This window comes from Pseudophryne corroboree, chromosome 8 (assembly GCF_028390025.1).
Source record: "Pseudophryne corroboree isolate aPseCor3 chromosome 8, aPseCor3.hap2, whole genome shotgun sequence".
NCBI classification, from domain to species: domain Eukaryota; kingdom Metazoa; phylum Chordata; class Amphibia; order Anura; family Myobatrachidae; genus Pseudophryne; species Pseudophryne corroboree.
In genome coordinates, this window is record NC_086451.1 from 178207935 (window position 1) to 178230812 (window position 22878).

Consider the following 22878-nt stretch of genomic DNA (forward strand, 5'->3'; position numbering starts at 1 on the left):
CTCTCCCTCCCTGGGGCTCTTCCAGATGTAGCTCCTCAGCAGTATTTTTCCCGGGCTGCGCGGCGCTCTCCCCGACTGGCATCCGCCCTGGAACACTGCCTTCCTCAACGCAACATCAGCAGGGGGCCCGGGCCTCATCACCTTCCCAGGTCTTTCTCATGTATGTATCATGTATGTGAGTGTGATATATGTATGAATTATATATGTTTGTGATATATATATATATGTATCTATCTATCTATCGTATGTGTGTGTATATATGTATCTATCATGTATGTATGTATGTATCTATCTTGTATGTATGTGTTCTATCTATCTATCTATCTATCTATCGTGTGTGTGATATATGTATGTATCTATCATGTATGTGTTATATGTATGTATCACACCTTCCTCTATACATATACATACATACATACATACATACATACACACAACTATATCTGTACGTACACTGACATACACACACCAACATCTATACATAAACACGCTGACCCCTAAACGTACACCAACGTACCCACATGTGAATCTATACATACATGTGCTGACACCTGGACATACACTGATGTACCCACACCTAACATCTATACATACACATGCTAACAACTGGACGTATACAGACGTACCCACATTTGCATCCATGCATATATAGATGTAGGTGTGTGTACGTCAGTGTACGTCCAGGTGTCAACGCGTGTATGTATAGATGCAGGTGTGGGTACGTCTGTGTATGTCCAGGTGTCAGAATGTGTATGTATAGATGCAGGTGTGGGAACGTCAGTGTAGGTTCAGGTGTCAGCGCGTGTATGTATAGATGCAGGTGCTTGTATGTCCAGATGTCAGTGCATGTATGTATAGATGCAAGTGTGGGTACGTCGGTGTATGTCCATTTGTCAGCGCGTGTATATATAGATGCAGGTGCTTGTATGTTGGTGTATGTCCAGGTGTCAGCATGTGTATGTATAGATGCAGGTGTGGGAATGTTGGTGTATGTCCAGGTGTCAGGGCGTGTATGTATGGATATTAGGTGTGGGTACATCAGTGTATGCCCAGGTGTTAGCGCATGTATGTATAGATGCATGGTATCTCCTATGCAAAATAAGTATGACTTGGGATAGAGCTGGGGAGGGCCGCTGCTCAGGCACATCTCTGTCAAGTAAAGGAGATTCAACTGAGGCAGCACAAGGGAACTCTCATCTGGGGACAACAACTGCAGGGAGAACACATATTTTCAGATGAACATGGGAGGGCAGAAGGCTGCCTAATACTGAAGCACCCCCAAACAACAAACCAAATGCAACAACTAGTGCAAGCATTCCTGGGGGAAGGCCTGCAGCAGATGGATTTGCATATGGTGATGTCATCCAAGCAGTGGGTCAAAGTTGGCTTCAACCCTCGTCTGCATATGAAAAGAGAAAAGGGGCGTGCAGGGCATGGCGGCCTTTTGCGGCGCTTGGATGACCCCTAGTTCGCATTAAACACCTCCACCCTCCTTCGGTGTGGGGCTATGCCCCAGCCCCTGAAGCATTCAAGCTGATTTCTTGCAGCAGCTGGGCACTGTAACAGCTCCAGAGCTGCTCTGTAAGGCAAGTAAAAGGGTGTGGGCCCTGCAGCACTACCTGTAGTTTGCATTGTGCGTTGGAAGGCACAAAGTAAGCAGACGGGAGAAGTCAGGATAGTGCGCAAGGGCATAGAAGGGAGCAACTCAAGAAAAGAGAAGTGGAAACAGACAGCAAACTAGGCTGGAGAGAGACCTGAGACAAAGAGATCTGAATTATACGAGAGCCGACCAGGGGAAACACAAATTATGCAGTCAAGTGTCCAACATTTGGGGAAACCACAGGAGCAGCACACCCAGAGTGCAATGGGTGAGCCTTGCCCTGGGAGAAGCACCTTCATGATCATAGTATCTCACCTGGCAGGTAAGTAGGAGTTGGGCTAGAGCTGGGGAGGGTCGCTGCTTGGGCACCCCCCTGTCAAGTGAAGGAGATCCAACTGAGGCAGCACATGGAAACTCTCGAAAGAAGAACAAGGCTAGAGGAAGATCTGAGACAAATAAATCTGACTTTTACCAGAGCTGACCAGAGGAAAGCACAAACACAGTCCCCCACTACCACAAATAATGCAGTCGAGTTTCCCACATTTGGGGAAATCACAGGGGTCAGCATACCCAGAATGCAATGAATGAACCTCACCCTGGGAGAACAATCTTCATGACCATGGTATCTCCTATGCAAAATAAGTATGATTTGGGATAGGGCTGGGGAGGGCCGCTGCTCAGGCACATCTCTGTCAAGAATTTATAAAGTCTATACATATATATAACCAAATGTCAATATATATATATAGAACCCAGCGCTCCTATCAAAACGTATCTATTTCACCAATTTGTTGCTTATTTAATCTTTATACATCTATTAATTTTCACCATATATTATAAAATGCTGCTCCCATAGGTAGTACTGTTCTACCAATAATAAACCAAATTTTAAAGATAATCACACTTGTTATCAATGGAGCGCAAAAAATAAAATGTACAAGCTCTTTATTTTTAAAAAATATATATAGACAGAAGAAACCCACATTCAATAAAATACAATGGAGTCAACATATATAGGCACCACTATCCATATCTAAATGTAATCAGGATCTATTTCATATTGCCCTTGATGACAACGGAATGTTTATTAAAGTGTCCAAAAAATCCTCCTGGATACAGCTGTTGTAATTTAATCGTTACTTTCCAATTGTAATTGATACATTAAATTCCTTCTTGTGGATGAACAGCAACAGTTGTAACCAACGCCTCTTATTTACTGCAGTTAAAGTTCATATGTAACTCACGTGAGTAATGAAAGAAAACAGGGGGAGAGCGCTGTGATGGTTGGTGAAACACAGCGGTATGCTACGACCCCCGTTAACCGTGGCTGGATCTTATTGGCACTCGCGGTCGGGATATTTCTCCCTGCCGTGGGGTAGAGACCTCCTTTTGCTCGGTCTCAAATTGCTTTTTCCCCTTCACCGCTGTCTTTACATCAGACGTCCGCCGTGATGTAGCTCGTTCATGAACGGGCTTATATCTCAGCAATCAGAGTGTCCGGTAATCACCTTCCTTACGCGTTTCTCCGCTGTTATCCAAGAGCGGTTTCGTCAGAGGATACATCAGCAGCCTAGCAGGCTCTTTTTAAAATGCACCGGACCAATAGCATTACTAATTAGTTGATTGGATACATACATATACTAATTGGATGCATACATGTAATGACCCACATATGGAACAACTTTCTAATTGCAATTGCACATATAAAGGCATTTCATAATATAAAAATAAGCAACATGGTGATTAAAAATAATAATAAAATAAGCAACAAGGTGGTTTAAAAAATAACAGAAAATATATAATCTATATACAGATTAACCTATAATCTTTCAATCAATACCTCATATCTATAATCACATATACATAATTCAGAGACTCAGCACTAAGGATCCCCATTTACTTATATAAAACCTTTTAGGGTAACATAAATCCATGCCACTACTAAAGCAGTTCTTGTGGCGCAGGGGAAACATCAAATGCACTCTATGCAGCTAGTCCCATGTTCGAATCCAACCCGCTCAGCTTAACATCCATATTATTTATTTACTTTTAATGGGATCATTCTATCAATTCATTTTTACCTTTAATTTTTGTTAATATTATTTCTATATTTCATTATTTTAACCCCTGGAATAATTACATTGCTGTTTAAACAACAAAAAGAAATGAAGAAAAAATAAATATTAAACAGACAATTTAAGGATTCGAAGATTTAAATATTTAAAGATTTTAAAATTTAAAACAGGGAGGGGGGGGGGAGGGGGGCCTTTTGGGAGAAGGAGGGAAAAAAAAATAGAAAAAAAATATATATATATAGAACCAAGAGAAAGTGTAAAAAGAGGATGGAGGAAGAAATCTGATGTTCATCATTACTAGTGGATTTTACTAAAGAACTTTAAAGGAACACACACAACAGGATTATACAGTTTCATCCTAAGAGGAAAGCTGTTTCCAAAATAGCTACTTCTAATAATTTTGTTTATTTATTAAACATACAATAAATGGATATTCAATAAATAATATATTAGGTAAATCAATAGATAAAATCTTCAGAGACTGCCAATGTTGTTCAGTTCGATGCTCTCATTCAGACCATCAGGTGTAAGGGTACCCAAAGAAAAAATCCAAAATGCCTCCCTTGTCAAGTAAAGGAGATTCAACTGAGGCAGCACAAGGGAACTCTCATCTGGGGACAACAACTGCAGGGAGAACACATATTTTCAGATGAACATGGGAGGGCAGAAGGCTGCCTAATACTGAAGCACCCCCAAACAACAAACCAAATGCAACAACTAGTACAAGCATTCCTGGGGGAAGGCCTGCAGCAGATGGATTTGCATATGGTGATGTCATCCAAGCAGTGGGTCAAAGTTGGCTTCAACCCTCGTCTGCATATGAAAAGAGAAAAGGGGCGTGCAGGGCATGGCGGCCTTTTGCGGCGCTTGGATGACCCCTAGTTCGCATTAAACACCTCCACCCTACTTCGGTGTGGGGTTCATGTTGGCTATGCCCCAGCCCCTGAAGCATTCAAGCTGATTACTTGCAGCAGCTGGGCACTGTAATAGCTCCAGAGCTGCTCTGTAAGGCAACTAAAAGGGTGTGGGCCCTGCAGCACTACCTGTAGTTCGCATTGTGCGTTGGAAGGCACAAAGTAAGCAGACGGGAGAAGTCAAGATAGTGCGCAAGGGCATAGAAGGTAGTGGCTCAAGAAAAGAGAAGTGTAAACAGACAGCAAACTAGGCTGGAGAGAGACATGAGACAAAGAGATCTGAATTATACGAGAGCCGACCAGGGGAAACACAAATTATGCAGTCAAGTTTCCCACATTTGGGGATATCGCAGGAGCAGCACACCCAGAGTGCAATTGGTGAGCCTTGCCCTGGGAGAAGCACCTTCATGATCATAGTATCTCACCTGGCAGGTAAGTAGGAGTTGGGCTAGAGCTGGGGAGGGTCGCTGCTCGGGCACCCCCCTGTCAAGTGAAGGAGATCCAACTGAGGCAGCACAAGGGAACTCTCGAAAGAAGAACAAGGCTAGAGGAAGATCTGAGACAAAGAAATCTGACTTTTACCAGAGCTGACCAGAGGAAAGCACAAACACAGTCCCCCACTACCACAAATAATGCTGTCAAGTTTACCACATTTGGGGAAATAACAGGGGTCAGCATACCCAGAATGCAATGAATGAACCTCACCCTGGGAGAACAATCTTCATGACCATGGTATCTCCTATGCAAAATAAGTATGATTTGGGATAGGGCTGGAGAGGGCCGCTGCTCAGGCACATCTCTGTCAAGTAAAGGAGATTCAACTGAGGCAGCACAAGGGAACTCTCATCTGGGGACAACAACTGCAGGAGGTACACATATTTTCAGATGAACATGGGAGGGCAGAAGGCTGCCTAATACTGAAGCACCCCCAAACAACAAACCAAATGCAACAACTAGTGCAAGCATTCCTGGGGGAAGGCCTGCAGCAGATGGATTTGCATATGGTGATGTCATCCAAGCAGTGGGTCAAAGTTGGCTTCAACCCTCGTCTGCATATGAAAAGATAAAATTGGCATGCAGGGCATGGCGGCCTTTTGCGGTGCTTGGATGACCCCTAGTTCGCATTAAACACCTCCACCCTCCTTCGGTGTGGGGCTCATGATGGCTATGCCCCAGCCCCTGAAGCATTCAAGCTGATTTCTTGCAGCAGCTGGGCACTGTAACAGCTCCAGAGCTGCTCTGTAAGGCAAGTAAAAGGGTGTGGGCCCTGCAGCACTACCTGTAGTTTGCATTGTACGTTGGAAGGCACAAAGTAAGCAGACGGGAGAAGTCAGGATAGTGCGCAAGGGCATAGAAGGGAGCAACTCAAGAAAAGAGAAGTGTAAACAGACAGCAAATTAGGCTGGAGAGAGACCTGAGACAAAGAGATCTGAATTATACGAGAGCCGACCAGGTGAAACACAAATTATGCAGTCAAGTGTCCAACATTTGGGGAAACCGCAGGAGTAGCACACCCAGAGTGCAATGGGTGAGCCTTGCCCTGGGAGAACAATCTTCATGACCATGGTATCTCCTATGCAAAATAAGTATGATTTGGGATAGGGCTGGGGAGGGCCGCTGCTCAGGCACATCTCTGTCAAGTAAAGGCGATTCAACTGAGGCAGCACAAGGGAACTCTCATCTTGGGACAACAACTGCAGGGAGAACACATATTTTCAGATGAACATGGGAGGGCAGAAGGCTGCCTAATACTGAAGCACCCCCAAACAACAAACCAAATGCAACAACTAGTGCAAGCATTCCTGGGGAAGGCCTGCAGTAGATGGATTTGCATATGGTGATGTCATCCAAGCAGTGGGTCAAAGTTGGCTTCAACCCTCGTCTGCATATGAAAAGAAAAAAGGGATGTGCAGGGAATGGCGGCCTTTTGCGGCGCTTGGATGACCCCTAATTCGCATTAAACATCTCCACCCTCCTTCGGTGTGGGGCTCATGTTGGCTATGCCCCAGCCCCTGAAGCATTCAAGCTGATTTCTTGCAGCAGCTGGGCACTGTAACAGCTCCAGAGCTGCTCTGTAAAGCATGTAAAAGGGTGTGGGCCCTGCAGCACTACCTGTAGTTTGCATTGTGCGTTGGAAGGCACAAAGTAAGCAGACAGGAGAGGTCAGAATAGTGCGCAAGGGCATAGAAGGGAGCGGCTCAAGAAAAGAGAAGTGGAAACAGACAGCAAACTAGGCTGGAGAGAGACCTGAGACAAAGAGATCTGAATTATACGAGAGCCGACCAGGGGAAACACAAATTATGCAGTCAAGTTTCCCACATTTGGGGAAATCACAGGGGCAGCACACCCAGAGTGCAATGGGTGAGCCTTGCCCTGGGAGAAGCACCTACATGATCATAGTATCTCACCTGGCAGGTAAGTAGGAGTTGGGCTAGAGCTGGGGAGGGTCGCAGCTCGGGCACCCCCCTGTCAAGTGAAGGAGATCCAACTGAGTCAGCACAAGGGAACTCTCGAAAGAAGAACAAGGCTAGAGGAAGATCTGAGACAAAGAAATCTGACTTTTACCAGAGCTGACCAGAGGAAAGCACAAACACAGTCCCCCACTACCACAAATATTGCAGCCAAGTTTCCCACATTTGGGGAAATCACAGGGGTCAGCATACCCAGAATGCAATGAATGAACCTCAACCTGGGAGAACAATCTTCATGACCATGGTATCTCCTATGCAAAATAAGTATGATTTGGGATAGAGCTGGGGAGGGCCGCTGCTCAGGCACATCTCTGTCAAGTAAAGGAGATTCAACTGAGGCAGCACAAGGGAACTCTCATCTGGGGACAACAACTGCAGGGAGAACACATATTTTCAGATGAACATGGGAGGGCAGAAGGCTGCCTAATACTGAAGCACCCCCAAACAACAAACCAAATGCAACAACTAGTGCAAGCATTCCTGGGGGAAGGCCTGCAGCAGATGGATTTGCATATGGTGATGTCATCCAAGCAGTGGGTCAAAGTTGGCTTCAACCCTCGTCTGCATATGAAAAGAAAAAAGGGATGTGCAGGGCATGGCGGCCTTTTGCGGCGCTTGGATGACCCCTAATTCACATTAAACACCTCCACCCTCCTTCGGTGTGGGGCTCATGTTGGCTATGCCCCAGCCCCTGAAGCATTCAAGCTGATTTCTTGCAGCAGCTGGGCACTGTAACAGCTCCAGAGCCGCTCTGTAAAGCATGTAAAAGGGTGTGGGCCCTGCAGCACTACCTGTAGTTTGCATTGACGTTGGAAGGCACAAAGTAAGCAGACAGGAGAGGTCATAATAGTGCGCAAGGGCATAGAAGGGAGCGGCTCAAGAAAAGAGAAGTGGAAACAGACAGCAAACTAGGCTGGAGAGAGACCTGAGACAAAGAGATCTGAATTATACGAGAGCTGACCAGGGGAAACACAAATTATGCAGTCAAGTTTCCCACATTTGAGGAAATCGCAAGAGCAGCACACCCAGAGTGCAATGGGTGAGCCTTGCCCTGGGAGAAGCACCTTCATGATCATAGTATCTCACCTGGCAGGTAAGTAGGAGTTGGGTTAGAGCTGTGTAGGGTCGCTGCTCGGGCACTTCCCTGTCAAGTGAAGGAGATCCAACTGAGTCAGCACAAGGGAACTCTCGAAAGAAGAACAAGGCTAGAGGAAGATCTGAGACAAATAAATCTGACTTTTACCAGAGCTGACCAGAGGAAAGCACAAACACAGTCCCCCACTACCACAAATAATGAAGTCGAGTTTCCCACATTTGGGGAAATCACAGGGGTCAGCATACCCAGAATGCAATGAATGAACCTCACCCTGGGATAACAGTCTTCATTACCATGATATCTCCTATGCAAAATAAGTATGATTTGGGATAGGGCTGGGGAGGGCCGCTGCTCAGGCACATCTCTGTCAAGTAAAGGAGATTCAACTGAGGCAGCACAAGGGAACTCTCATCTGGGGACAACAACTGCAGGGAGAACACATATTTTCAGATGAACATGGGAGGGCAGAAGGCTGCCTAATACTGAAGCACCCCCAAACAACAAACCAAATGCAACAACTAGTACAAGCATTCCTGGGGGAAGGTCTGCAGAAGACGGATTTGCATACAGTGATGTCATCCAAGCAGTGGGCCAAAGTTGGCTGGAACCCTCATCTGCATATGAAAAGAGAAAAGGGGTATGCAGTGAATGGCGGCCTTTTGCGGCGCTTGGATGACCCTTAGTTCGCATTAAACACCCCCACCCTCCTTCGGTGTGGGGCTCATGTTGGCAATGCCCCAGCCCCTGAAGCATTCAAGCTGATTTCTTGCAGCAGCTTGGCACTGTAACAGCTCCAGAGCTGCTCTGTAATGCAAGTAAAAGTTTGTGGGCCCTGCAGCACTACCTGTAGTTTGCATTGTGCATTGGAAGGCACAAAGTAAGCAGACAGGAGGAGAAGTCAGGATAGTGCACAAGGGTATAGAAGGGAGGGGCTCAAAAAAAAAGAAGTGGAAACAGACTGCAAACTAGGCTGGAGAGAGACCTGAGACAAAGAGATCTGAATTATATGAAAGCCGACCAGTGGAAACACAAATTATGCAGTCAAGTTTCCCACATTTGGGGAAATCACAGGGGCAGCACACCCAGAGTGCAATGGGTGAGCCTTGCCCTGGGAGAAGCACCTTCATGATCATAGTATCTCACCTGGCAGGTAAGTAGGAGTTGGGCTAGAGCTGGGGAGGGTCGCTGCTTGGGCACCCCCCTGTCAAGTAAAGGAGATCCAACTGAGGCAGCACAAGGGAACTCTCGAAAGAAGAACAAGGCTAGAGGAAGATCTGAGACAAAGAAATCTGACTTTTACCAGAGCTGACCAGAGGAAAGCACAAACACAGTCCCCCACTACCACAAATAATGCAGTCAAGTTTCCCACATTTGGGGAAATCACAGGGGTCAGCATACCCAGAATGCAATGAATGAACCTCACCCTGGGAGAACAATCTTCATGACCATGGTATCTCCTATGCAAAATAAGTATGATTTAGGATAGGGCTGGGGAGGGCCGCTGCTCAGGCACATCTCTGTCAAGTAAAGAAGATTCAACTGAGGCAGCACAAGGGAACTCTCATCTGGGGACAACAACTGCAGGGAGAACACATATTTTCAGATGAACATGGGAGGGCAGAAGGCTGCCTAATACTGAAGCACCCCCAAACAACAAACCAAATGCAACAACTAGTGCAAGCATTCCTGGGGGAAGGCCTGCAGCAGATGGATTTGCATATGGTGATATCATCCAAGCAGTGGGTCAAAGTTGGCTTCAACCCTCGTCTGCATATGAAAAGAGAAAAGGGGCGTGCAGGGCATGGCGGCCTTTTGCGGTGCTTGGATGACCCCTAGTTCGCATTAAACACCTCCACCCTCCTTCGGTGTGGGGCTCATGTTGGCTATGCCCCAGCCCCTGAAGCATTCAAGCTGATTTCTTGCAGAAGCTGGGCACTGTAACAGCTCCAGAGCTGCTCTGTATGGCAAGTAAAAGGGTGTGGGCCCTGCAGCACTACCTGTAGTTCGCATTGTGCGTTGGAAGGCACAAAGTAAGCAGATGGGAGAAGTCAGGATAGTGCGCTAGGGCATAGAAGGGAGCGGCTCAAGAAAAGAGAAGTGGAAACAGACAGCAAACTAGGCTGGAGAGCTCTTCTGTCTATATTTTGCAAACCTGCTCTTGTCCTCTCCAGCTGCTCCATGTAGATTTGACGTCTGGAAAGGTGCATAACCCACTGACAAGCAGGCACACTCCTGCATGAGTTTTCTCTCTCACTAGCTGGATGACACACAATCATTTGCATGTGCTCCACCTCCGACACACCACCCACCCAACCACCCAGTGACCAGAGCCACCCACAAGCCAACTGGCTCCGTGATTTAATTTGCACAGTGTAGTCATCCAGGCAGCATGTCCTTCTCAATGGAAGGATCTCTGGTTCCATGGAATCTTCCACATTCGAATGCTGCGGAATAAAAAGGATTTAAATATTCAGCTTGCTAGCATTCAATGTACCTGCGGCTTGGCTTTAGCACATGGGTCTTCATCCTGTGGCCCTCCAGCTGCTGTGAAACTACACATCCCAGCATGCCCTGCCACAGTTTTGCTATTAAGGTATGTTAAAACTGAGGCAGGGCATGCTGGGATGTGTAGTTCCACAGCAGCTGGAGGGTTGCAGGTTGAAGACCCATGTTCTAGCATGCCTGTTCTATGATGCATGTACCGTGATGTCACAATCAGCTTGAAATGGGGTGTCTAGCAGGCATTTGCCGACAGCCACTTGAGGGAGATGCAGCATATCGGAGGTCTTCGATGCCTTTCCAGCAAATGCACACCACCTGCTGCTGGTCTGGACACAAAACAATGCCCACAATCGAAGTCCCAAAATGCCCAACTACAGGATTCATGTAAGTAGTGAATTTAGGAATGAATTTAGAAGTAGGAAATTAAGTTAGTTCACAAGTACATTCAAATTCAGATCTAAAGTCTAGGTAGGCCTCACGTCCTGGCAGCCCCCAGCACTTAAAAATGCCTTGATTAGAGGTAGAGAATTAAATGTAGATAAAAAGTAGACACAAAATAAGACTCCACAGAGCAGTTATCAGGTGTCTTTATCAATTGTTGCATTTAAAAAATCAAGCAATTAGGGAACACAATGTTGCAACAATGTAACCCTATTTGCAAAATAGTACTAAATAAGTTTGTCGATGTAAGACATTTGCAAAGGCGCATCCAAAACACGCTGGAAAATGCAACTGAATCTGTTTTTGGAGGCTAGAATAGGAAATGTGCATCGGTCCTACAAGTACTGAAAGCTCTTCTACCATCTCCCTTTTCTGAAAAGCCATTTAATATATGGTTTCCAGATAGGGGACATATCAGATATTGCCTTTCAAAAGCAGCAAATATCATACCACTTCTATTGCCATCAAAGATAAACATTGATTGTTTTCAGATATTGGATTGAAAAAGCAGTCTTTATTGACATAAAGAAGCAAAAAAACATACATAAACATTACACACATAAGTACTGTGTTGCAGCACAGCCAAAACACAATACAAATGCTGTCGGTATAGTACAGTTCAAGAACTACAGCACAGGCCAGCCTACACTATAAATCATGAACTGCACTATACATTTAAACTATACAATAATACAACAGTTAATAAGGCTATGTGTGTGGAGTGTAAGAGGGTGAGGGAATCACAAGACCAAAGCTTTATTGTAACACAGACACATATAAGGGGAGGGGCAATAAATAGAAAGGTATCCTTTACTATAGAATGTAGTCCAATCCGACCTCTGTGCTCTTCCACAACTGAAAAACGGATAGTGTTCCCAAGCCTTCCATCCTGGAATATCTTTGGTCTTTCGCCAATGAAGAAAACAATCCCTCCCTCCAGCAGACCCTTCAACCACGATACAAGATCACAGCCAAAAGGCCGAGAAGCAACAACACTTGAGCTTAACAAAAATGGCTAAAACTTAGTGGAGGAAAGTGCAGTGCACCAAAACATAAGCTGACACAATCATGGAGAATGCGCCAGCATATATGCTCTTCTATCTATATTTTGCAAACCTGCTCTTGTCTACTCCAGCTGCTCTATGTAGATTTGACGTCTGGCAAGGTGCATAACCCACTGACAAGCAGGCACACTCCTGCATGAGTTTTCTCTCTCACTAGCTGGATGATACACAATCATTTGCATGTGCTCCACCTCAGACACACCACCCACCCAACCACCCAGTCACCAGAGCCACCCACAAACCAACTGGCTCCGTGATTTAATTTGCACAGTGTAGTCATCCAGGCAGCATGTCCTTCTCAATGGAATAATCTCTGGTTCCATGGAATCTTCCGCATTGGAATGCTGCGGAACAAAAATGATTTAAACATTCAGCTTGCTAGCATTCAATATACCTGCGGCTTGGCTCTAGCACATGGGTCTTCATCCTGTGGCCCTCCAGCTGCTGTGAAACTACACATCCCAGCATGCCCTGCCACAGTTTTGCTATTAAGGTATGCTAAAACTGAGGCAGGGCATGCTGGTATATGTAGTTCCACAGCAGCTGGAGGGTCGCAGGTTGAAGACCCATATTCTAGCATGCCTGTTCTATGATGCATGTTCCGTGATGTCACAATCAGCTTGGAATGGGGTGTCTAGCATGCATTTGCTGACAGCCACTTGAGGGAGACACACATCAGGAGATGCAGCATATCGGAGGTCTTCGATGCCTTTCCAGCAAATGCACACCACCAGCTGCTGGTCTGGACACAAAACAATGCCCACAATTGAAGGCTCAAAATGCCCAACTACAGGATTAATGTAAGTAGTGAATTTAGGAATGAATTTAGAAGTAGGAAATTAAGTTAGTTCACAAGTACATTCAAATTCAGATCTAAAGTCTAGGTAGGCCTCACGTCCTGGCAGCCCCCAGCATTTAAAAATGCCTTGATTAGAGGTAGGGAATTAAATGTAGATAAGAAGTAGACACAAAATAAGACTCCACAGAGCAATTATCAGGTGTCTTTATCAATTGTTGCATTTAAAAAAATCAAGCAATTAGGGAACACAATGTTGCGACAATGTAACCCTATTTGCAAAATAGTACTAAATAAGTTTGTCGATGTAAGACATTTGCAAAGGCGCAAACAAAACACGCTGGAAAATGCAACTGAATCTGTTTTTGGAGGTTAGAATAGATGCAGGATCAAGTAGCTCAATGGGTAGGGTATTTGATTAGAATTCAACAGGTTATAGGTTTGAATCCTGGGTATGATAGTTTGAGGTGTTATTTAATAAAGTATGTTTATATATTAGTCACACATGGCTTACTTGTACAAATGGCATGTCACCAGTTAGTGCTGACTGCTGATATGCCATTTGCACAAACACGCCATGTGTGACTGTATATGCATTTAAGGAGGGCACCCCGGCAATACCACAAACCATTGAGTGTCAAGTATACTAGATATATCTTCATATCTCATGTGCTTTCTCTGAGACCAATCTTGTTATGTCCCTTCCCCACAAGGCATGCGCCTTTTGTCCATATTGCAAAAATGGGGAGGGGGGGGCGCATATAATTATCTGTCACAGGGCACCAAAAAGTCTAGTTATGGCTCTGGTATGCATTATGTAATCTGGCAGACCATATCTCCAACACTGGCTGGTTGGAATAGAAATCCGGTTATCTATGTGAGCAAATGACCATCAACGATTTACTCTCAAACACTAGAAAATGGACAAAAATGGTCCCCTAAACAAATTGGTTAAATTTTGGGTTTAACCAATTTGTGTAATGACCATTTTTGACCACTTTTCTAGTGTTTGGGAGCAAATGGTTAATTGACATTTGCTCCGATACATTACCAGATTTTCATTCCATCCATCCAGACTGGATAGATAGCCTGACAGATAATTGTGTAGTGTACGCCCAGGATAACTGTCAGTTGTGCTTTCTTTTATGACGGCACATAAATGGGTGGGCAGATCCAGAGCAAGCACTGCCCACTCATGCATAGTTGTCAACTGATGTGAAGTTCCAGGGGGCAATCTCAGTTATAAAGAAAAGTATCTGGAAATTGTCCCTAGTTTAAAAAATAAATAAAAAAAATTGATCAACTCCATTTATTTAGTATGATATCCCAGGTGATAGGATGCCGGCAGTCAGAACAACATACTTTATTAAATAACACATCTCAAACTACCATACCCAGGATTCAAACCTATAACCTGTTGAATTCTAATCAAACACCCTACCTATTGAGCTATTTGATCCTGCATAAAAATTGTGAACATTATATGAAGCTATTGGTACTTTGAAAAAAAAAGTATCAGCATTACAACGCAGCAGATCCATGCAGTTTGCAGCCACACACTACATGTATCTGCTCAGCCACAATGCTGATTATTTCTTCACAAAGTACAAGGTGAGCTCCAAACAGAATTCTCTAGCTTAGAATTATGCCAAACCTAGAAGTCAGGCCCCCCACCCTGGGATCCCCCAGAGGGAGGCCTGCACCGTCATGCGGCAGGCTTGTCCGTTTTGGAAGCAGGCTGATGGGCAGCCCAGGCTTGCTTCAGTCTGGGCTTGGCAGGTCTGGAAGCATGAGCTTGCTTTGGGTATGCCTGACCTTGGGTACGCTTTACCTTGAGGATGAAAGGGCCAAGGGAAAGTACTTTTAGCCTTCTGCGTGGTAGGAGTCATACTAGGTAGGCAAGCTGTTTTAGCAGTAGCCAGATCAGCTACAATCTTATTGAGGTCTTCTCCAAAGAGAGTGTCTCCCTTGAAAGGAAGCACCTCCAGGGTTTTCTTGGAATCCATATCCACCGACCAGGATCTCAACCAGCTGTATAAAGTATTACCTTGGAACTGGCTCTCCACTCCCCATTATCTGGTTATCATGGCTTCCTCCGCCAGTGTCCAGACTCGCTTGCTGAAGCTCGGCCACTTCTTCCTAGCAGCAGGCTCCTGGATCACTGGGCAGCAGAGGTGCTTGGGAGCCGGAAGGGGGCGGAGCAATCAGGCAGGCAGTTGCAGTGCTGCCCAGCTATCTGTGGTGTGAGAAGAAGCAGGGGCACCCCACCGCTGGCAGTGCTGCAGCTAGCGGTGGTGGCAGCGGCGAGGCTGCTGGGCTGGGTCTTGAAAAAGGTGGAAAGAAGGGTGTTACGGCATGGAATGTACAAACTGCGAGACCCTGCTGGTAGCGCCTTTGTCTATTTAATAGGAAGGGCATGTAACAGCCGGAGGGCAATGGAGGAAGCCCCTTTAGGGCTGGAGCCCGGCGGCAACTGACTCCGTTGTCTCTGGCAGTTCCGCCCCTGGACTAGAGGAATGGTCAAGAACATGGCAACATTTAATGCCAAAAAATGCAAAATCATACACGTCTCAAAAATACAAAGGCTAACTATAATATTAAGGGCATTATAATGGCAAGAGGAAAGCTATCTAAGTATTACTATTTCAGGTGAGCAATGTAACAAAGCAATAGGAAAGGCAAGTCAGATGCTTGTTTGCATAGGTAAAGAACCAGTAGCAGAAAAAAGTAATACAGGTTGAGTATCCCATATCCAAATATTCCGAAATACGGAATATTCCGAAATACGGACTTTTTTGAGTGAGACTGAGATAGTGAAACCTTTGTTTTTTGATGGCTCAGTGTACACAAACTTTGTTTAATACTCAAAGTTATTAAAAATATTGTATTAAATGAACTTCAGACTGTGTGTATAAGGTGTATATGACACATAAATGAATTCTGTGAATGTACACACACTTTGTTTAATGCACAAAGTTATAAAAAATATTGGCTAAAATGACCTTCAGGCTGTGTGTATATGGTATATATGAAACATAAATGCATTCTGTGCTTAGATTTAGGTCCCATCACCATAATATCTCGTTATGGTATGCAATTATTCCAAAATACAGAAAAATCCGATATCCAAAATTCCTCTGGTCCCAAGCATTTTGGATAAGGGATACTCAACCTGTAATGCCACTGTATAGGTCCTTGGTACAGCCACATTTAGAATCCTGTGTTCAGTTCCAGAAGCCATATCTCAAGCGCCTTGAGTCCTGTTGGAGAAAGAGCACTATATAAATAAATAGTATCAAAATTTGTTTCACGGCACCCCTAGGCCAAAGTTTTTTTTATTGAGAAATTCAGAAAAAAATATAAAATTAAGTAAATTGTGTTTATAGCATGTCATCCTCAGGTTCAGTTATGTTGTGAGGGAATGGTTTTGGCAATTTAATAAAGTATAAATAATTTTAATTGGTCCTGGACCACCAAACTATGCTACCAGTGCAAGAACCCCAGTTTGGAAACTACTGCCATAAAATAAACCTTTTTTGTTTTTTTTAAACTACATGTAATACACCTTAGATCTCAGTTCCTAAAAGGTTTTAAACCCTTGCATACAGTAAACTACACATATTTAAAAATCCTACACCGGGCACAAGTGCTCACGGGCCAATTTCATGGCAGTCTCGGATAGGAGGGCATTGTGGATTCACCAAGGGAATGCTGATGCTGACTCCAAGAAGCCTCTTCAAGATCGCAGGAGCAGAGTCCTCTGCTTCTGCCAAATCCACTGCATGACGCTGGGGCTCTCTTGCAGGAGCCCACATCAGTGGGGGGCACCAGGGCGGAACTACTGGCAGGGCAGGCAGTGCATTGCACTGGGGCCCCGCCGCACTCAAGGGCCCACAGCCGCCGGCATTACAATGAGTCACAATGACTCATTGTATCATGCCGCAGCCGCACACCAGCGCTCCCGTCGGGTCTGCGTCCTGCGACTCCCGCCGCCCGCCCGTCGTAACGAACAGATCAGGCCAGGGAACTACGGGCAGCAGCCGCAGCACCAGACACGCTGCCGCCTCTGTAACACACGAAGAGGGAGGAGGGTCGCTTGGAGATGAGAGGAGCAGCGGCACGGGGGGGAGGAGTAGGAGGAGGGAGGTGAAGGAAGGAGCCGCAGCAGCGCTTTGTTACTGGTGGAGGCGCTGCTGCTGCTGCCCCTCTGCTTCACTATAGGCTGTCTTCCGAGAACAGCCTATAGTGAAGCAGAGGGGCAGCAGCAGCAGAGCCTCCACCAATAACACAGCGCTGCTGCGGCTCCCTCCTCCACCTCCCTCCTCCTCCTTCTCTACTGCCCGGGAATCGTCAAGCTGCACGAGGAGCTTGAGCCAGCGGAGAGGGTAAGTATAATTCTTCTTTCTTTCTTTCTTTCTTTCTTTCTTTCTTTCTTTCTTTCTTTCTTTCTTTCTTTCTTTCTTTCTTTCTTCTCTTTCTTTCTTTGTTGGGACTGCCTGCCGCTATGTGTAAAAAGGGGGAATCTGCCTGCCGCTATGTGTAAAAAGGGGGAATCTGCCTGCCGCTATGTGTAAAAAGGGGGAATCTGCCTGCCGCTATGTGTAAAAAGGGGGAATCTGCCTGCAGCTATGTGTAAAAGGGGGGGATCTGCCTGCAGCTATGTGTTAAAAGGGGGAATCTGCCTGCAGCTATGTGTAAAAAGGGGGGCTGCCTGCCGCTATGTGTAAAAAGGGGGAATCTGCCTGCCGCTATGTGTAAAAAGGGGGAATCTGCCTACAGCTATGTGTAAAAAGGGGGACTGCCTGCCGCAGTGTGTAAAAAGGGGGAATCTGCCTGCCGCAATGTGTAAAAAGGGGGAAGCTGCTTGTCGCAATGTGTAAAAAGGGGGAATCTGCTTGCCGCAATGTGTAACAAGGGGGAATCTGCCTGCCGTAATGTGTAACAAGGGGGATGCTGTCTGCCGTAATGTGTAACAAGGGCACGCTGTCTGCCATAATGTGTAACAAGGGCAAGCTGTCTGCTGTAATGTGTAACAAGGGCAAGCTGTCTGCTGTAATGTGTAAAAAGTGTACGATGTCTGCCATTATGTGTAACAAGGGCAGGCTGACTGCTGTTATGTGTAAAAAGTGTACGCTGTCTGCCGCTATGTTTAACAAGGGCAGGCTGTCTGCCGTTATGTGAAAAAAATGTACGCTGTCTGCCGCTATGTGTAACAAGGGCACGCTGTCTGCCGTTGTGTAAAATAGGGGGATGCTGTCTGCCGTAATGTGTAAAAAGGGGACGCTGTCTGCTGTAATGTGTAAAAAGAGGACGCTGTCTGCTGTAATGTGTAAAAAGAGGAATCTGTCCGCCGTAAGGTGTAAAAGGGTCTCTACCTGGTGTAGTGGTGCTACTGTGCGGCGTAATTTGAATAATGTAGACTACTGTGCACCGTGTTATGAATTGGTATTATTTTGTGGCCACACCGCTTAACCACGAAGCCACGCCACTATGTTTTTTTGCGCGCGCCTACGGCGCGCACTGCCCCTGTTTTGCATGCAGGGGTGGGGCTCCAATGCCGTTTCTTGCACACACTGCTAAAATGTCTAGTTACGGCACTGTTGCTAGGTATCCACTTCCCTGAGCAGGCCCCCCTCACCAGATCCTCTCCAGGGGTGAGGGGGTGGACTTGGATGGGATGGGATGGGGGGGGGCCCCAAGCCATTTTGTCGCACATGGGCCCACTGCTCGCTAGTTCCGCCACTGGGGGGCACGTCTAAAACTCTTCAGTCAGTTCTGGATTCATTCGGACCTGGACTCGTGGGTTTTACAAATAGTGTCCCAAGGGTACAAACTGGGGTTTCAAGAAGTTCCCCCTCACCGATTGTTCAAATCAGCCTTAGTCAGCAGGGAGAAGGTTTTTATTCAAGCCTCTTCGTGGTCCCGAAGCCGGACGGCTCAGTCAGACCAATCTTAAATCTGAAATCCCTTAATTTCTACCTAAAGAAATTCAATTTCAAGATGGAATCTCTCAGGGTAGTGATCTCCAGTCCGGGGGATAAAGGAGATTTCATGGTTTTGGTAGACATAAAGGATGCCTACTTACATGTTCCCATTTAGCCACTGCATCAAGCTACCTGAGGTTTGCAATTCAGGATTGTCATTACCAATTTCAGACGTTGCCGTTTGGTCTGTCCACGGCTCCGAGGATTTTCACCAGGGTGATGGCGGAAATGATGGTTCTCCTTCGCAAGCAAGGAGTCACAATTATCCCGTACTTGGATGATCTCCTGATAAAGGCGAGATCCAGGTACCAGTTGGTGCAAAACATCTACTCTCCCTGACAGTTCTTTAACAACATGGTTGGCTCCTAAACTTGCCAAAATCGCAGTTGGTCCTAATGACGCGGTTGTTGTTTTTGGGAGTGATACTGGACACAGAAGAGGTTTTCTTCTAGTGGAATGGCTCTGGAGATCCAGAGTCTGGTCAAACAAATTCTGAAACCAGCAAGAGTGTTAATCCATCAATGCATTCAGTTGCTGGGGAAGATGGTTGCGGCCTACGAGGCCATTCAGTTTGGCAGGCTCCATGCCAGAGTGTTCCAGTGGGACCTGTTGGACAAGTGGTCCGGATCCCACCTACACATGCACCGGAGGATAATCCTGTCTTCCAAGACCAGAATCTCACTCCATTGGTGGCTGCACAGTTCTCACCACCTAGAGGGGTGATGGTTTGGGATCCAGGACGGGATCCTAGGGACCACGGATGCAACCCTCCGAGGCTGGGGAGCAGTCACACAGGGGGAAAACATCCAAGGAAGATGGTCAAGTCAGGAAAGTTGTCTCCACATAAATGTTCTGGAGTTAAGGGCCATTTAATAACTGCAGACACAGTACGCACTGGGACGGGTGCCCAGCATCCTCTACGGACTAAGAGAAAAGGATTTACCAGTAGGTATTAAAATCCTATTTTCTCTAAAGTCCTAGAGGATGCTGGGGACTCCGTAAGGACCATGGGGATAGACGGGCTCCGCAGGAGACATGGGCACTTTAAGAAAGACTTTAGTTCTGGGTGTGCACTGGCTCCTCCCTCTATGCCCCTCCTCCAGACCTCAGTTTGATACTGTGCCCAGTGGAGACTGGGTGCTTTTCAGGAGCTCTCCTGAGCTTTCTGACAGAAAGTATTTTGTTAGGTTTTTAATTTTCAGGGAGCACTGCTGGCAACAGACTCCCTCATCGAGGGACTGAGGGGAGAGAAGCAGCCCTACTCTCTGAGTTGCAAGGTCCTGCTTCTTAGGCTACTGGACACCATTAGCTCCAGAGGGATTGGTACGCAGGATCTCACCCTCGCCGTCCGTCCCAGAGCCGCGCCTCCGTCCCCCTCGCAGAGCCGGAAGATAGAAGCCGGGTGAGTATGAGAAGAAAAGAAGACTTCAGAGGCGGCAGAAGACTTCATGATCTTCACTGAGGTTACGCACAGCACTGCAGCTGTGTGCCTTTGCTCCCATACACCTCACATACTCCGGTCACTGTAAGGGTGCAGGGCGCAGGGGGGGCGCCCCGGGCAGCAATATAAACCTCTTTCGCAAAAATATAACATATATACAGCTGGGCACTGTATATATGTATGAGCCCCCACCAATTTTACAGTTTAAGCGGGACAGAAGCCCGCCTCCAAGGGGGCGGGGCTTCTCCCTCAGCACTCACCAGCGCCATTTTTTCTCCACAGCACCGCTGAGAGGAAGCTCCCCGGACTCTACCCTGCTTATACCACGTTAGACAAGAGGGTTGAAAAGAGGGGGGGGGCACATAATTCGCAAATTACATACAGCAGCACTACTGGGCAAACATTAAGTTACTGTTTTATTCCTGGGTTATATAGCGCTGGGGTGTGTGCTGGCATACTCCCTCTCTGTCTCTCCAAAGGGCCTTGTGGGGAAACTGTCTTCAGAAAAAGCATTCCCTGTGTGTGTGGTGTGTCGGTACACGTGTGTCGACATGTCTGAGGAAGAAGGCTATATTAGAGAGGAGCGGGAGCAAATGAATGTGGTGTCTCCGCCGACAGCTGATTGGATGGATATGTGGAATGTTTTAAATGCTAGTGTAAACTCATTGCACAAAAGATTAGACAAGGCAGAAGCTTTGGGACAGTCAGGGTCTCATCCCATGCCTGATCCTATGTTGCAGGGACTGTCAGGGTCTCATAAGCGCCCACTATCCCAGTTTGTTGACACAGATACCGACACGGATTCTGACTCCAGTGTCGATTACGATGATGCAAAGTTACAGCCAAAATTGGCAAAATCCATTCGATTTATGATTATGGCAATAAAAGATGTTTTGCACATCACAGAGTAACCCCCTGTCGCTGACAAGAGGGTACATATGTACAAGGGAAAGAAGCCTGAGGTAACCTTTCCCCCCTCACACGAGCTGAACGAGTTATGTAAAAAAGCTTGGAAATCTCCAGATAAAAGACTGCAGATTTCCAAAAGGATTCTTATGGCGTATCCTTTCCCATCAACGGATAGGTTACGATGGGAATCCTCCCCTAGGGTGGACAAAGCATTAACACGCTTATCCAAGAAGGTAGCCCTCCCGTCCCAGGATACGGCTACCCTCAAAGAGTGTGCTGACCGCAAACAGGAGATTACCCTGAAGTCCATTTATACACATTCAGGTACCTTACTCAGACCGGCAATTGCGTCGACCTGGGTGTGTAGTGCTGTAGCGGCATGGACAAATGCCTTATCTGAGGGGATGGATAGCCTAGACAAGGATACTATTTTATTGACCCTGGGGCATATAAGAGATGCTGTCCTATATATGTGTGTATGCAAACTACCGGTGGTGCTGCAGGGCCCACACCCCTTTACTTGTCTTGTAGAGCAGCTCTGAAGCTGTTACAGTGCCCAGCTGCTGCAAGAAATCAGCTTGAATGCTTCAGGGGCTTGGGCATGGCCAACATGAGCCCCACACCGAAGGAGGGTGGGGGTGTTTAATGCAAACTTGGGGTTATCCAAGCGCCGCAAAAGACCGCCATGCCCCGCATGCCCCTTTTCTCTTTTCATATACAGATGAGGGTTCCAGCCAACTTTGGCCCACTGCTTGGATGACATCACCGAATGCAAATCCGTCTGCTGCAGACCTTCCCCCAGGAATGCTTGCAATAGTTGTTGCATATGGTTTAATGTCTGAGGGTGCTTCAGTATTCGGCAGCCTTCCGCCCTCCCATGTTCATCTGAAAAGATGTGGTCTCCCTGCAGTTGTTGTCCCCAGACGAGAGTTCCCTTGTGCTTCCTCAGTTAAATCTCCTTAACTTGACGAGGGTGTGCCCGAGCAGCCGCCCTCCCCAGCCCTTTCCCAACACATACTTATCTTGCATATGAGATCTCTTGATCATGAAGATAGTTCTCACAGGTTGAGGTTCATCCTGGCCCCGCTCCCCGCTGGAGAGCGCTGATGAGGACAGCAGCGGGGCTTCAGCAGCAGGGTGAGTATGTGTGGCCAGAGACCTCCCTTCCCATGTGCAGGCCTGCAGAGTGTGCCGCGAAGTATGGGGCATGTGACACTCTCCCTCCCTGGGGCTCTTCCAGATGTAGCTCCTCAGCAGTATTTTTCCCGGGCTGCGCGGCGCTCTCCCCGACTGGCATCCGCCCTGGAACACTGCCTTCCTCAACGCAACATCAGCAGGGTGTTAGGTTCCTGGTGCTCAGAACAAGGGAGATGTTATGAAGCGAGTCCAGAGCACCAGGACGTAATGCTGGGAAAGGGGAATGGAAAGGGAATAGCCCCTGGCGCCCTAACTCCGTTGTCTCGCCCGTGTGGTCAGAAATCCCCTGCGAGACTATGGTTGCTTGAGCCCATGGCAGCCGCGTTTGAAGGGCGGATTATGTCTGCCCAACTCCGATGCCCCCTCAGGTCTTAATGGGAGACAAAGG

General features: G+C 46.7%; 11 non-coding genes across 11 annotated transcripts; all 11 read right to left on the reverse strand.

Moving 5' to 3' along the window:
* Window positions 1-1767: 1767 nt before the first annotated feature.
* On the reverse strand, window positions 1768-1930 carry LOC134953148 (U1 spliceosomal RNA). The gene has a single exon (XR_010185457.1). It is a non-coding gene; the product is annotated as a U1 spliceosomal RNA (small nuclear RNA).
* Window positions 1931-2082: 152 nt separating this feature from the next.
* LOC134950378 (U1 spliceosomal RNA) lies at window positions 2083-2246 on the reverse strand. The gene has a single exon (XR_010183307.1). It is a non-coding gene; the product is annotated as a U1 spliceosomal RNA (small nuclear RNA).
* Window positions 2247-4866: 2620 nt separating this feature from the next.
* LOC134952954 (U1 spliceosomal RNA) lies at window positions 4867-5029 on the reverse strand. The gene has a single exon (XR_010185318.1). It is a non-coding gene; the product is annotated as a U1 spliceosomal RNA (small nuclear RNA).
* Window positions 5030-5181: 152 nt separating this feature from the next.
* LOC134951323 (U1 spliceosomal RNA) lies at window positions 5182-5345 on the reverse strand. Its single transcript, XR_010184085.1, has one exon. It is a non-coding gene; the product is annotated as a U1 spliceosomal RNA (small nuclear RNA).
* Window positions 5346-6016: 671 nt separating this feature from the next.
* On the reverse strand, window positions 6017-6179 carry LOC134953086 (U1 spliceosomal RNA). Its single transcript, XR_010185420.1, has one exon. It is a non-coding gene; the product is annotated as a U1 spliceosomal RNA (small nuclear RNA).
* Window positions 6180-6849: 670 nt separating this feature from the next.
* LOC134952565 (U1 spliceosomal RNA) lies at window positions 6850-7012 on the reverse strand. Its single transcript, XR_010185061.1, has one exon. It is a non-coding gene; the product is annotated as a U1 spliceosomal RNA (small nuclear RNA).
* A 152-nt stretch (window positions 7013-7164) lies between these two features.
* LOC134951654 (U1 spliceosomal RNA) lies at window positions 7165-7328 on the reverse strand. The gene has a single exon (XR_010184354.1). It is a non-coding gene; the product is annotated as a U1 spliceosomal RNA (small nuclear RNA).
* A 670-nt stretch (window positions 7329-7998) lies between these two features.
* Window positions 7999-8161, reverse strand: LOC134952453 (U1 spliceosomal RNA). Its single transcript, XR_010184970.1, has one exon. It is a non-coding gene; the product is annotated as a U1 spliceosomal RNA (small nuclear RNA).
* Window positions 8162-8313: 152 nt separating this feature from the next.
* LOC134951903 (U1 spliceosomal RNA) lies at window positions 8314-8477 on the reverse strand. The gene has a single exon (XR_010184556.1). It is a non-coding gene; the product is annotated as a U1 spliceosomal RNA (small nuclear RNA).
* A 674-nt stretch (window positions 8478-9151) lies between these two features.
* LOC134952247 (U1 spliceosomal RNA) lies at window positions 9152-9314 on the reverse strand. The gene has a single exon (XR_010184813.1). It is a non-coding gene; the product is annotated as a U1 spliceosomal RNA (small nuclear RNA).
* Window positions 9315-9466: 152 nt separating this feature from the next.
* On the reverse strand, window positions 9467-9630 carry LOC134950576 (U1 spliceosomal RNA). Its single transcript, XR_010183472.1, has one exon. It is a non-coding gene; the product is annotated as a U1 spliceosomal RNA (small nuclear RNA).
* Between the last annotated feature and the right edge of the window lie 13248 nt (window positions 9631-22878).